Here is an 11,325-nt window from a genome sequence, read left to right as displayed (position 1 = left end):
CAAGCAGAGAGGGAAAGCATCGCTATAAGGCTGGGCAGAATATACATATGTGCATAAGAAGGGACCTGAAAGAGCTGGTGGCAAAAGCATGTTGGCAGAGCATTTTCGTGCCAGGTTGGAAGTGAGCTCACTGAGACGGTTGGCTTGGTTCTGCAGTCCCTGGGGCCTCAAAGGAGACTAGATGGGCATGGAGGAAGCTCGTGTTCCTGTGGTACAGATGCAGCGCTGTCATGAAAAACAGATGGAAGGGTGATGAGACTTGGGGCAGGAATGTAAACCCCAGCTCATCCTCATTACGGAGAAGACACTAAGTACCAGTGTGGGGAGAAGAAAGCTTCATCCCTGAGTGTGGGAAGGTGAAACACCTGTTCCTTCCTCTCTTCATGCTTAGTGTTTAGTGTTTTTTTTCCTGAATGTTAGAAAATTCCAGGCTAAGCTGAACTTCAGTACGAAATAACATAGAACAAAACAGTATCCACACTTCAGAAAATCTCCGGGTCAGGGGATACTTGAAAACTTTTTATTGGCAGCAGCGACGTTAGGCTCAAGGGAAGACAGAAGTGCAGTATAGTGTGGTGTGTGGTTCCGTCTGGAAAGTTCCCACACCCTCCACTGACTCAGCATTCATATTGCTTAATTAATAGCTTAATAATAATTAGGGAAATTTGATTTTGCTCTTTGCCAAACAAAGCAAAATGACTGCTGACATACAACTGCAGATCCTGAAGGATTTTTTTTTTTTACTGGATCTTTCTAAACCAAAGACATGTAAAAGGAAATCTGCTTCCCGCATGTGTTTAAAGTGTGTGCGCACACATGCGCTTCCTACAGGACGCTGTTTATTTTGCTACAACTGTTGTTTGATTGCTTGTTAGTCCAAAGCCTGTTTGGAGCTCTGGATTGTACTCAGTAGATGAATAAGAACAGGAAAGTTCCAGAGCAGCTGCTCCTCACTGAAGTCTTACCACACACTGAGAGTTAGATTGTAGGCTAAAGTCTTTGTGGCTGTTCTTAATAGTTTATGGAAGTCTGAGATAACAGAGAACACCTCGGAATGTCCATATATGGAAGAACTCATGAGTATCTCCCTGGCCACTGTTTCAGGCACAAACTCTGGACATGCTAGTCGGACTCCAAAGTCTAACTCCACTAAAGCCCTTAGAGTTTATTTGTGCTCTTTTGTTTATTTCTCTACAGTTGTCAGATTTCAAAGGACAGTTCCAATGTCTTAACTTTTGTATGTGAACTAAGGACATTGCTGGTATTTTACTTGGATGAATGGATGAGAAGATAATGAATGAATGAATGAATGAATGAATGAATGGACACAGCTATAATTCTAACTTAGATCATTGTTAATGCCAGATAGGAAGAGTGTGGTCTCATGTAATAAGGTGGAAATTCCACATGACATATAAGCGGAGAGCAACATTCATTCACTGAGAGTCCTAAAGCCAGCTCCAGTTCCCTCCAGGCCCCTTCCTGCCCCTGCAGTCGGAGGTTCCTTCCCCACTGGTTCCATCTGCTGCAGACCCAGAGACCCTTTCCCTAAAATCAAACACTGTCATTTTGGGGAGTCCTGTCCCGTCTGCTGCATCTGCTGTCTCCTCAAATGTATGCACATTGCAGCCGAAATCCTCCGGGTTTGGAACTGTGCTGGCTCAAATGTCAGTTGCCCCTCAGCTCTCAGGTGCCCTGTGCAGCATGTGTGCAAAGCCCAGGTTAGTACGCAGGGAGTTTTGTTTGTGAGTGATTGTAGTCCCCAAAAATGCTCTAAGTATAGTTCATACTGTTCTAATTCTTTGAAAATTGGTCAAATTCTCCCTTTGCATGACACTGCTAACTAACTGAGAATTGACACCGCTCTGATCTCTGCGATCTTATTTCAAGCAGATTGAACCATTTGGACGAGGATGCTTTCATTTCCCTGTAAAAACTCCGGATTTAGTATCAAGGAGGCGCTTTCGGTTTTCCTCCATCAGCAACCTACCTAGTAACCTATCTACCTACCTATCACCCATCGTGATCAGCTTGCACAAAGCCAAGAAAGCAGTTTGGGCCCTCCACAACAAGATTTGCTCAATCCTTTTGCCACGGTTAATTTTATGCAGCCCACAAAGCATGCATCTGAGGCCAGAATCAGGAAGAAACAGTGCACACTTCCCCGCTAGTCTTTGATGTGCACTCTTGGCTCCAGCCCATCTCTACCCCAGGCAGCAGCCACAGCTGGCCACCATGTGTCAAGAGAGAGGTGGGGGAGGGAGCTGCTCTTCCTCTGAGCCAAATGCGGATTCCACAGCTGAAGTGGAAAATCCACTTGCTCAGTGTGATGGGCGCATTGCCGGCATCCTCCCAGCAAGTCAGATTACCCCCCACCCCGACCCTGGGGAGATTCGGATCTCAGAATCTGGCATTCGGGTCCTTGATATTTCACCTACTGACTGTCATTCTTAGTCAGCTCCTGAAAATGGAGTTGCCTTTTTTCTGCACTGGGTGCTGCTCTAAGTGTGTATTATATAATGAGATCGCATGGAAAGTCCATGTAATATACAAGTCATAGCAGGACCCTTGTGGGTGTTCCTATCATTTATGGCCTTTCCCTTTCAATAGGAATAATGGATGGAGAAGCCGAATCATTTAGCAAGGGCTTCTTCTACCCTAGCATGCCCGGCAAGAATCTTCAGTCTTAGCCAATCACATCTGTGCCCTTGACCCTGAGTAGGATAATGTGCTCCCCCAGGTGGGGAGGACACTAACTCTCTCTTCTGGTTTTTGCTAGCAGAGAAGATCCCCATAAGAAAATCAGGAAGGAAAGAAGGAAGGAAGGAAGGAAGGAAGGAAGGAAGGAAGGAAGGAAGGAAGGAAGGAAGGAAGGAAGAAAATAAGTCATGAACTTTCTCTCATCTTCCTTCAGCACGTCACTCAGATGACCCAGGAAACCTGAGAGGTACAGCCTTTTGACAACGCCACAGTTCATTCCCATGTACCTGTCAAAAGGCTTGCTCCAAACTTCAGCCAAGAGACTGAGAGCCCTGGGAATTTCCTATCAGCCAGCCTCCCCACACCTCACCAGCAAAGGGAGAGTGAAACCCATCTCAGGACTTAGAGCAGCCGACTCATTGTGCCAGACGATCAAAGCTGAAGCCATGGACGGCAGCATGATGGCTGGTCTCTCCCTGTTAAGTCGTCTCATCAAAATGAGTTAAGAGAATGGGGACATTTCTGAAAAGGGGCACAATAAACAGAACATACCAGTACGGAAGGGCGACTTCTCTTTCCCCCTTGCTGGCTCGCAACAACAGGGCTGTCCAAGGGCTCCCCTGGCTCTTAGCAACAGGTACTCCAAGGCCTCTGCTGCAAAGGTTTCAAAAGTGCTGGGCCTGGTAAATCTTTAAGGTCTCAGGAGAGAGTAGACTCCAGGCCTTTCAACACAGGATACTCAAGTTAATCTCCCAGCCTAATCCACTTAGAGCCTTGCTTTTAATTCCCATTTGAAGTGACAGAGAGTCTGTGCTAAGACTGATAAGCCCTTCCCACTTGGTAGGGGTTCAGCCACACTCACACCTAACAGTTGACCTTCCCAAGCCTTGTCCAGGGACATTGCTCGTTATGTTGGAGGTTATACTTCTGCTATGGGAACAAAGCATGGAGAACTGTATCCCACCTATAAGACTGGGCCCTTTGGTCCACCCTCCATCACTAGCATCCTTGGGAAGGATTAAAAGGTGTATCCTTATTGGAGGTGTGTCACTGGGGTCAGAGTTTGAGGTTTCAAAAAGACATGATCCATTCTCTCTCTCTCTCTCTCTCTCTCTCTCTCTCTCTCTCTCTCTCTCTCTTTCTCTCTCTCTCGTGTGTGTGTCAGTGTTTCAGACTGAGTTTTCAGCTACTGTTCGAGTACTATGTCGGCTTCCATACTCTCTGCCATGACAGTCACGGACTCTGATATTCTGAAATTGTAAGCCCCAAATCATATGCCTTCTTTTAGAAGTAAATAGCTTTTGTCATAGTGTTTTATCACAGAAAGAGAAAAGTAACTAAGACACACTGACCTGTGTCTGCACTCACAACTTGCACATATGTGAACATGTGCGTGTGTACCGACATGGGATCACATTCAGAACTTGCAGGTGTGTGAACACATGCATACGTGCCGACAGGTGACCTTGCATATGTGTTGACACGACGAGAGGCCTAGAATTTTTAGATGTGTTTGCAAGTGTGATGTGCTAATACATTACCATAATCAGAACCTGCACATGTGTCAGTATGCATCTATGTGCTAACATGTGACTTGCACATAAATCAGTACAAAGATATGCAGTGGCATGTTGTTACACATAGAAGTTGCACACATGTCAGAACACAAATGTGTTCCAAACTGTGATCAGGCTTAGAACTTGCACATATGTGAGCAAACACACATATGTGATAACCTGTAACCAAGCTTGGAACATGACCATATGTGAACACATGCATAAATGCTGACGCATGACTATGCTCAGAACTGCCCACATGTAAACAAGTGCATTTTTGCACAGACTAGTGACCATGTTGGAACTTCATATACATGAATGCATATATGTGTGCCAATATGGGAACGTTGTTAAATATGCAAATGTGTTAAGATGCACATATATGACAACATGAGACCATGCTTAAAATGTGCGTGCATTTGCACTGACATGAACTGCACATGTACAAGTAAGTGCTTTTGCATGAACATGTGACCATGCTCAGAACTGCATGCATGTGAAAGCATACAAACATTATGAGGCCACTATGAGAATTTGTACATGTGTCAACAAGTGCATATGTGTTAAAATGTGACCATGCTCAGAATTTGCACGTGTGTTAACACATGCATATCAACACACGTGACCATGTTTGGAATTTGCACCTTTGCCAATACATGCATCTATGCCAAAATACAACTCTCATAGAAACATGCCTACATATAACAGCACTTGGAAACTGCATGCATGTGAACTTGTGCATGAATACTGATGTGACAGAATTTGGAAATTCCATGTGTGAACATGGACCTGAACTCCTACAATGGCCAGTGGTCGGGAAATTGTGTGGGTGTAAACAACTGTGTGCACACCTACACATGGAGTGCTCAGAAGTTGTATACCTGTGAACATGCCTGAAAACTGCATTCATTTCAGCCTGCACATCCATGCCTATATGCTACAGTGCTTAAAAAAATCAATACTCTATGAGGTTGGAGATTAAATTTGTGTTGTAACTCAGTCAACCAGGCTTGGATTTGTTTTTTACAGCTTGAGCTTTGTGGCTGCAGGAGAGAAGATTCTCTCCCAATGCGCACTCAGTAAACTTTAGACTCTTTATGTGCATCTGGAACCAGTCAGTTTTATTGTTCAGCTCTTTTTTTCCTCTGACTTTGTTCAAAGATGCAAAAGGAAACCAACCATCATTGTTATTCGCCTACCGATGTTCAAAGGTTTCATAAAGAGTCACTGAATTCCTTTTACAAAAGGCGAATCCGGGTCATCAAATTTCTCTGTCTCAATTAAGCTCTTTAAACAGTGCACAGCATGGATTTTCAGAGCACTCCCGACAATCCAAAGTATCTTTAGCGACCTTTGTGCCCATGCAGCCGAACAAGCAGTTCTGAATTCCACTAAGCTCACTAGAGAGACTGGACCTAACAACTTGGTCCCTCCAGAACCACTTCTGGCACCACAAACTGTTTCAGTCGGGTTCTCTAGAGGGACAGAATCAAAGGAAAAGAGATTCAGTAGGTGAGCTTTAAAACAATGATGACGCAACATATCTGGGACACTGAGAACCTGGTATTTCATCTTTGAGGCTGGGTGCTTGCCTCAGAAGCTGGAGTAGTTCCAGAATAGCCGTGCCTCACTGAAGGTATGGCCCATCATCAGGGTGAACCTTCCCACATCTGTAAGGGCAATTGGGACACTTCTTCAGGTGAGGTCCCCTACTCGGGTGACTCTAATTTGTAGTCAGCTGACATCAAAACCAACCATGACGGTCATTTTCAGCTCCATAGCAGGCCAGGTACAGCTACATGATCCAGCTTAAAAAAGAGAGAGAGAGAGACAAATATTTATATACTGACACTTATTTTCGCTAAGGAAAGAAGTTGCTCAAAGCAACACAACCTCAAAAGAACACAGACAAGTGTGGGAGACTCAGGGCTCAGGACAGGTTGCCTGCCTCACTTCCTCACGCCTTGCACAGGGATATAAATGACAGCTGCAGAACGAGAAGTCATGATATCCTGACGCCATGTAAGGAGACTGAATCCTGGAGACAAATCCCACCCTCCTCAACTTAGCACAAATCAGCTGCCCCAGGACTTTCTTGGTCTTCGCCCTCTTTGGTATAGAACAGTGGTTTTCAATATGTGAGCCATGACCCCTTTGGGGGCAGTCGAATGACCCTTTCATGGGGGTCTCATGTCAGATACCCTGCATGTCAGATATTTATATCACAATTCATAACAGTAGCAAAATTACAGGTATGAAGTAGCACTGAAATAATTTTGTGGTTGGGGGGTCACCACAGCATGAAGAAGTGTGTTAAAGGGTCATGACATTAGGAAGGTTGAGAATCACTGGTCTCAAGCAAAGCAGAAGAGGGCTGGGTTCTGAGCCCAAAGCATCACCCAGGATCTGACCGAACTTAAGACATCAGGTACCCAGCTATTTTCCCTACTGTGCAAAGGGGGTTGGGGTCTAGAGTCGACACGATGTTATGAAGCCACAACCTGTTGCGGGAGGTCCTTCCGCTCCTCCAGCCTATAGCCACTGAGATACCAGCCCATTGGGGCGTGGTCTCTCTCCCTTTAAAAAAGGGGCCACTTCCCTCTCCTCTCTCTCTTCACTTCCTGCTCTGCGGGCGACTAGACTCCCTTCCTGGTTGCACAGAGGGCTGTTGTCTGGGACGGAGATCTGTAAGTTTTTTCCCCTTTAAATAAATATCACCCTATTAATCATAATTCCAAACTGGTGTGGCATTGTTAGTGACTTACGCCTTCAATTGGCGCCCAACGTGTGGCTCGAACCCACGACCCTGAGATTAAGAGTCTCATGCTCTACCGACTGAACTAGCCTTCAACAACCTATGCGTGTCCACAGAGTCACATTTAGGTCATGTTTCCTACATCTTTCCACTGAAGTTCCCATGGGTATGTTTCTTCATGGAGAGACAAAATTTCCCATCATCATACAGAACTGTATCTACTATCTATTGTCTTAATTTTGTTTTCTGAGACAAAGTCACAATAAGTGGCTCAGATGTCCCTCAACTTACACTGTTGTTCAGGCTGTCCTCAAGTGTACAATTCTCCAGCTTCAGCCTCCGTACTGGTGGCAATAGAGACATCTATATACACATTTACATACATATGTATGTATATACATATATATATATTTACTATAGGTATATGTGTTCAACACCATGCCCAGACCCTGATTGTTAATATTTTGATATTTCTAAGTTCCTGTTTTTCAATTAGTTTTTAAATGCATAGGTCTCATTATGATATCTTTACAAACAAAATTTATTTCTTGTTTTCCTTCCTTTTTCTTTCCCTTCCCTTCCCTCCTTTGTGCCCTCTTCCCTCCGCATAAACTCCTTCCTAGTTTCATGTCATGTGTGATCTCCCTGCCGATGATTCCTCTTTCCCTCGTGGGCTCTTGTTTAATTTCATTGCCTATTCTCAGCCCCTCTACCTATATACATAACATTAAGGTAGAATCTAAATGTAAGAAAGAACACGGGCTCCAAAGCTAGAGAGAAACCCTGTCTCGAAAAGAAAAAAAAAAAACAAGAAAGAAAGAATATGGAATGTTTTTCTTCCTAGGTCATCTCATTTAATATAGTACATTCGCAATTCTTTCATTTTCCTCTAAATTTCGTTTTTCTTAAAAGTTGAGAAAAATTCTATTGTTTGTACTCTAGTTTCTAAATAAGCCCTATTTCAGACTGTGCCTTTGGTAGGTGTCAGATGTAGGATTCAATGGGGACAATGAGATGGATTGTTGGGTGTTAGTTTGTTGAAAGGGTTACTAACACCATGGACAGAAGGACCACAGCATTGCAGGAACCTAAGGAGATGGCAGGCCTCAGGAGGAGGCTCTGAAGAAGGATCCATTCTTACAGTTCTGTGAGGAGGAGAGTGTCTTAGGGCTTTTATTGCTGTGATGAAACACCATGACCAAAAAGCAAATTGGGAAGGAAAGGGTTTGTTTGACTTATACTTCAGCATTGCTGTTCATCACTGAAGGAAGTCAGAACAGGAATTCAAATAGGGCAGAATCCTGGAGTCAGGAGCTGATGCAGAGATCATGGAGGGAAGCTGCTTACTGGCTTGCTTCCCCTGGCTTGCTCAGCCTGCTTGCTTATAGAACTCATAGGACCACCATCCCAGGGATGGTACCACCCACCATGGGCTGGTACCTCCCCCACTGATTACTAATTGAGAAAATGCCTTACAGCTGGATCTCATGGAGGCATTTCTTCTGAGGCTCCTTCCTCTCTGATGACTCTCGCTTGTGTCGAGGTGACACACAGAACTAGACAGTCATCTGAGCCCTTGTCAGCTTGACATACAAACATCACTGTTAAGCCACACCCCTTCTTTTCTTATTCATCCCCAAGATCTCACATTAAAATCATAAATAACTTTAAAAGTCCCGCAGTCTTTACAAATTCAAACATTAAAATTTCAGTCCCTTTAAAATAACCAATCTCTTTCGAAATTCAAAATCTTCTTAAAATTCAAAGTCCCTCAGCTGTGGATTCCAGTAAAACACTTTTTACTTCAAGAGGGAAAAATCAGGGCACGGCCACGAACAAATTATAGCAAAACCAAATTCCAACCATCCAGAGTCTGGGATTCACTCACCATCTTCTGGGCTCCTCCAGAGAACTTGGGGCGCTTCTCTAGCTCCACCCTCTGCAGTACACACAGCCTGTCTTCTAGGCTCCGGCTGGCTCCACTCCGCTGCTGCTGATCATGGTGGGCATCCCATGGTGCTGGCATCTCCAAAATACTGGGTCTTCTGCTGCAACTGGGCTGCACTGTCAACAAAAGCCTCTCATAGGCTCTCTTTATGGTGCTTCTTGGCATGACCCTTTCAGTCCTGGGCCTTCAACTGCCACTGAGGCTGTACCTTCATCAATGGCCTCTCCTGGCCTGTCACAGTGCCAAGCCTCAGCTGCTTTCCATGACCCCTTCATGCCTTTAAAACCAATACCACCTGGGTGACTTTTACACATTACCAGGTCCAGCCGCCTGCACGAGGGGCAACCATGGCCGCCTCTGCAACACAGCTTCTCTGTGCTCTCAGGAAACACTTGCCAAAAGATTTCACCTCAGTGATGCCGGTCTCTTCTTAGTCACCACTAATTTCTGAACTCCAGTCAACCAGCATCCATTGTCCGAGTAACATGAAGGTTTCGCTTCAGTCGTTCTGGTTTCTTAATCACAGCTGGTCCTTCAGCCCCAGTTAACCAGAACCACAGAATCTTAATTCAGAATAACAAATTGTCCAGATAGAGTCTTTAAATGTCTGAGACTTCACAAGCCAAGTCTCCATCTTCTACACTGCTCTCAACGTTCTTATCTTCCAGGCTCCTACAGAACCTCCCACGGCACTCTCAATACTCAGTGGCTCTTCAAGCCTGAAGTCCTAAAATCCTTCCACAATCCTCCCCCAAACATGGTCAGGTCTATCAGAGCAATACCTCACACAGTCCTTGTATCCAGTTAGCTGTCTTAGTTAGGATTAATAAAGCTGCAACCAAACACCATGACCAAAGAGCAAGATGGGGAAAAAAAGAGTTTATTTGACTTACACTTCAGCATTGCTGTTCATCACCGAAGGAAGTCAGGACAGGAACCCAAATAGGGCACGAACCTGGAGGCAGGAACTGATGCAAAGGCCGTGGAGGGGAGCTGCTTAACTGGTTTGTTTTCCCTGGCTTGCTTAGCCCGCTTTCTTGTAGAATCCAGGACACCAGCCCAGGGAAGGCACCACCCACTATGGACTGAACTCTCTTGTATTGATCACTCATCGAGAAAATGCCTTACAGCTGGACCTCATGGAGGCATTTCTTCAATTGAGGACTCCTCTCTGATGACTCTAGCTTGCATCATTGACACACAAAACCAGGCTAGTACAGAGAGGTTTCCTGGCAAGAGGCTGTAACTAGGTGTTCTGTTTCCTCAGCAGGCAGCAGGGAGGGAGGTTTGGGGAGAAGGATGCATGGTCGCAGGAACCCAACTGACGGGTCTGAGCCTATAACTGCTCCCCCACCCCCAGTGAGGAATAGGACGCCAAGAAATAAGAGTGCCTGGAAATCTGATAGCTGAAGATTCAAAGACACTGAGCTCCTTGGGGTGCCCATCAGTATCTGTGAGGGGGACGTGGTTGCCGCAGGTGCTGTGACCTCGGTTGCAGTCTGGTCTGGGTTGGAACAGTCCCCAGAGAACCATTTTCTCCATTGAATTCTCGGTGGTCCATGGGAATCATCTTTCCTTCCAGTCACCCCTACTCCCTTCCCACCCTTCCTCTCTGTTTTTGTTTTATCATCCATTAATATCTGGGTGGCCTGGTTTTTCCCTCTGGCTTTTATGATTGTGGAACGGCAGGAAATGACCTGAAAGTTGCCCAGCAAGAGCTCTCTGGGTGGCTCCAGCTTGGCCAAATTCCCGTGGTACCTACTATTCTAGAATCCCCTGCAGAAGGTTCCTGGAGTCCAGATAGGAGAGAACCATATCAAGAACAGAAGAGAACCAGCCTGGAAGCTCCAACCCTACTCTCCAGAGCATCCTTCTGCAGGGCCACTCAGCTCAAGGACCTGACCTCCTTCCTCAATCCTAGGGCAACTGGGTATCCAGAGAGACAGCCCTCAGAATATGTGTGATCTTCGCTAAAGCGGAAAGGCAGACAGACTTGGATTTCTCAGGCTGAACAAGGACAATTGGGGCCAGAGACACTGCCCCCCCCCTCCCTGGGGAGGCTTCTTTGCATTAGAGAGACAGAAAGAAAGATGAGGAGGGGCACAAAGAGGCAAAGATGAAGGGAGGAGAGTGTGGACAAGGCCATGGAGAGTTAGGGTGCACTAAGGAAGCAAGCAGGGGGAGAATCTGAATCCTCCTCAACCCTTGACACAGCATGAGAACCCAGAAAAGTGGCTGATCCGCCCACAAGGAAAAGCTGGTCTGGGACAGCTTTAAGATGACATCATAGAGCCGGGCGGTGGTGGCGCATGCCTTTAATCCCAGCACTTGGGAGGCAGAGGCAGGTGGATCTTTGTGAGTTCGAG

Source organism: Microtus ochrogaster, chromosome 18, assembly GCF_000317375.1.
Source record: "Microtus ochrogaster isolate Prairie Vole_2 chromosome 18, MicOch1.0, whole genome shotgun sequence".
Classification (NCBI taxonomy): Eukaryota; Metazoa; Chordata; class Mammalia; order Rodentia; family Cricetidae; genus Microtus; species Microtus ochrogaster.
This window is presented reverse-complemented; position numbering follows the sequence as displayed.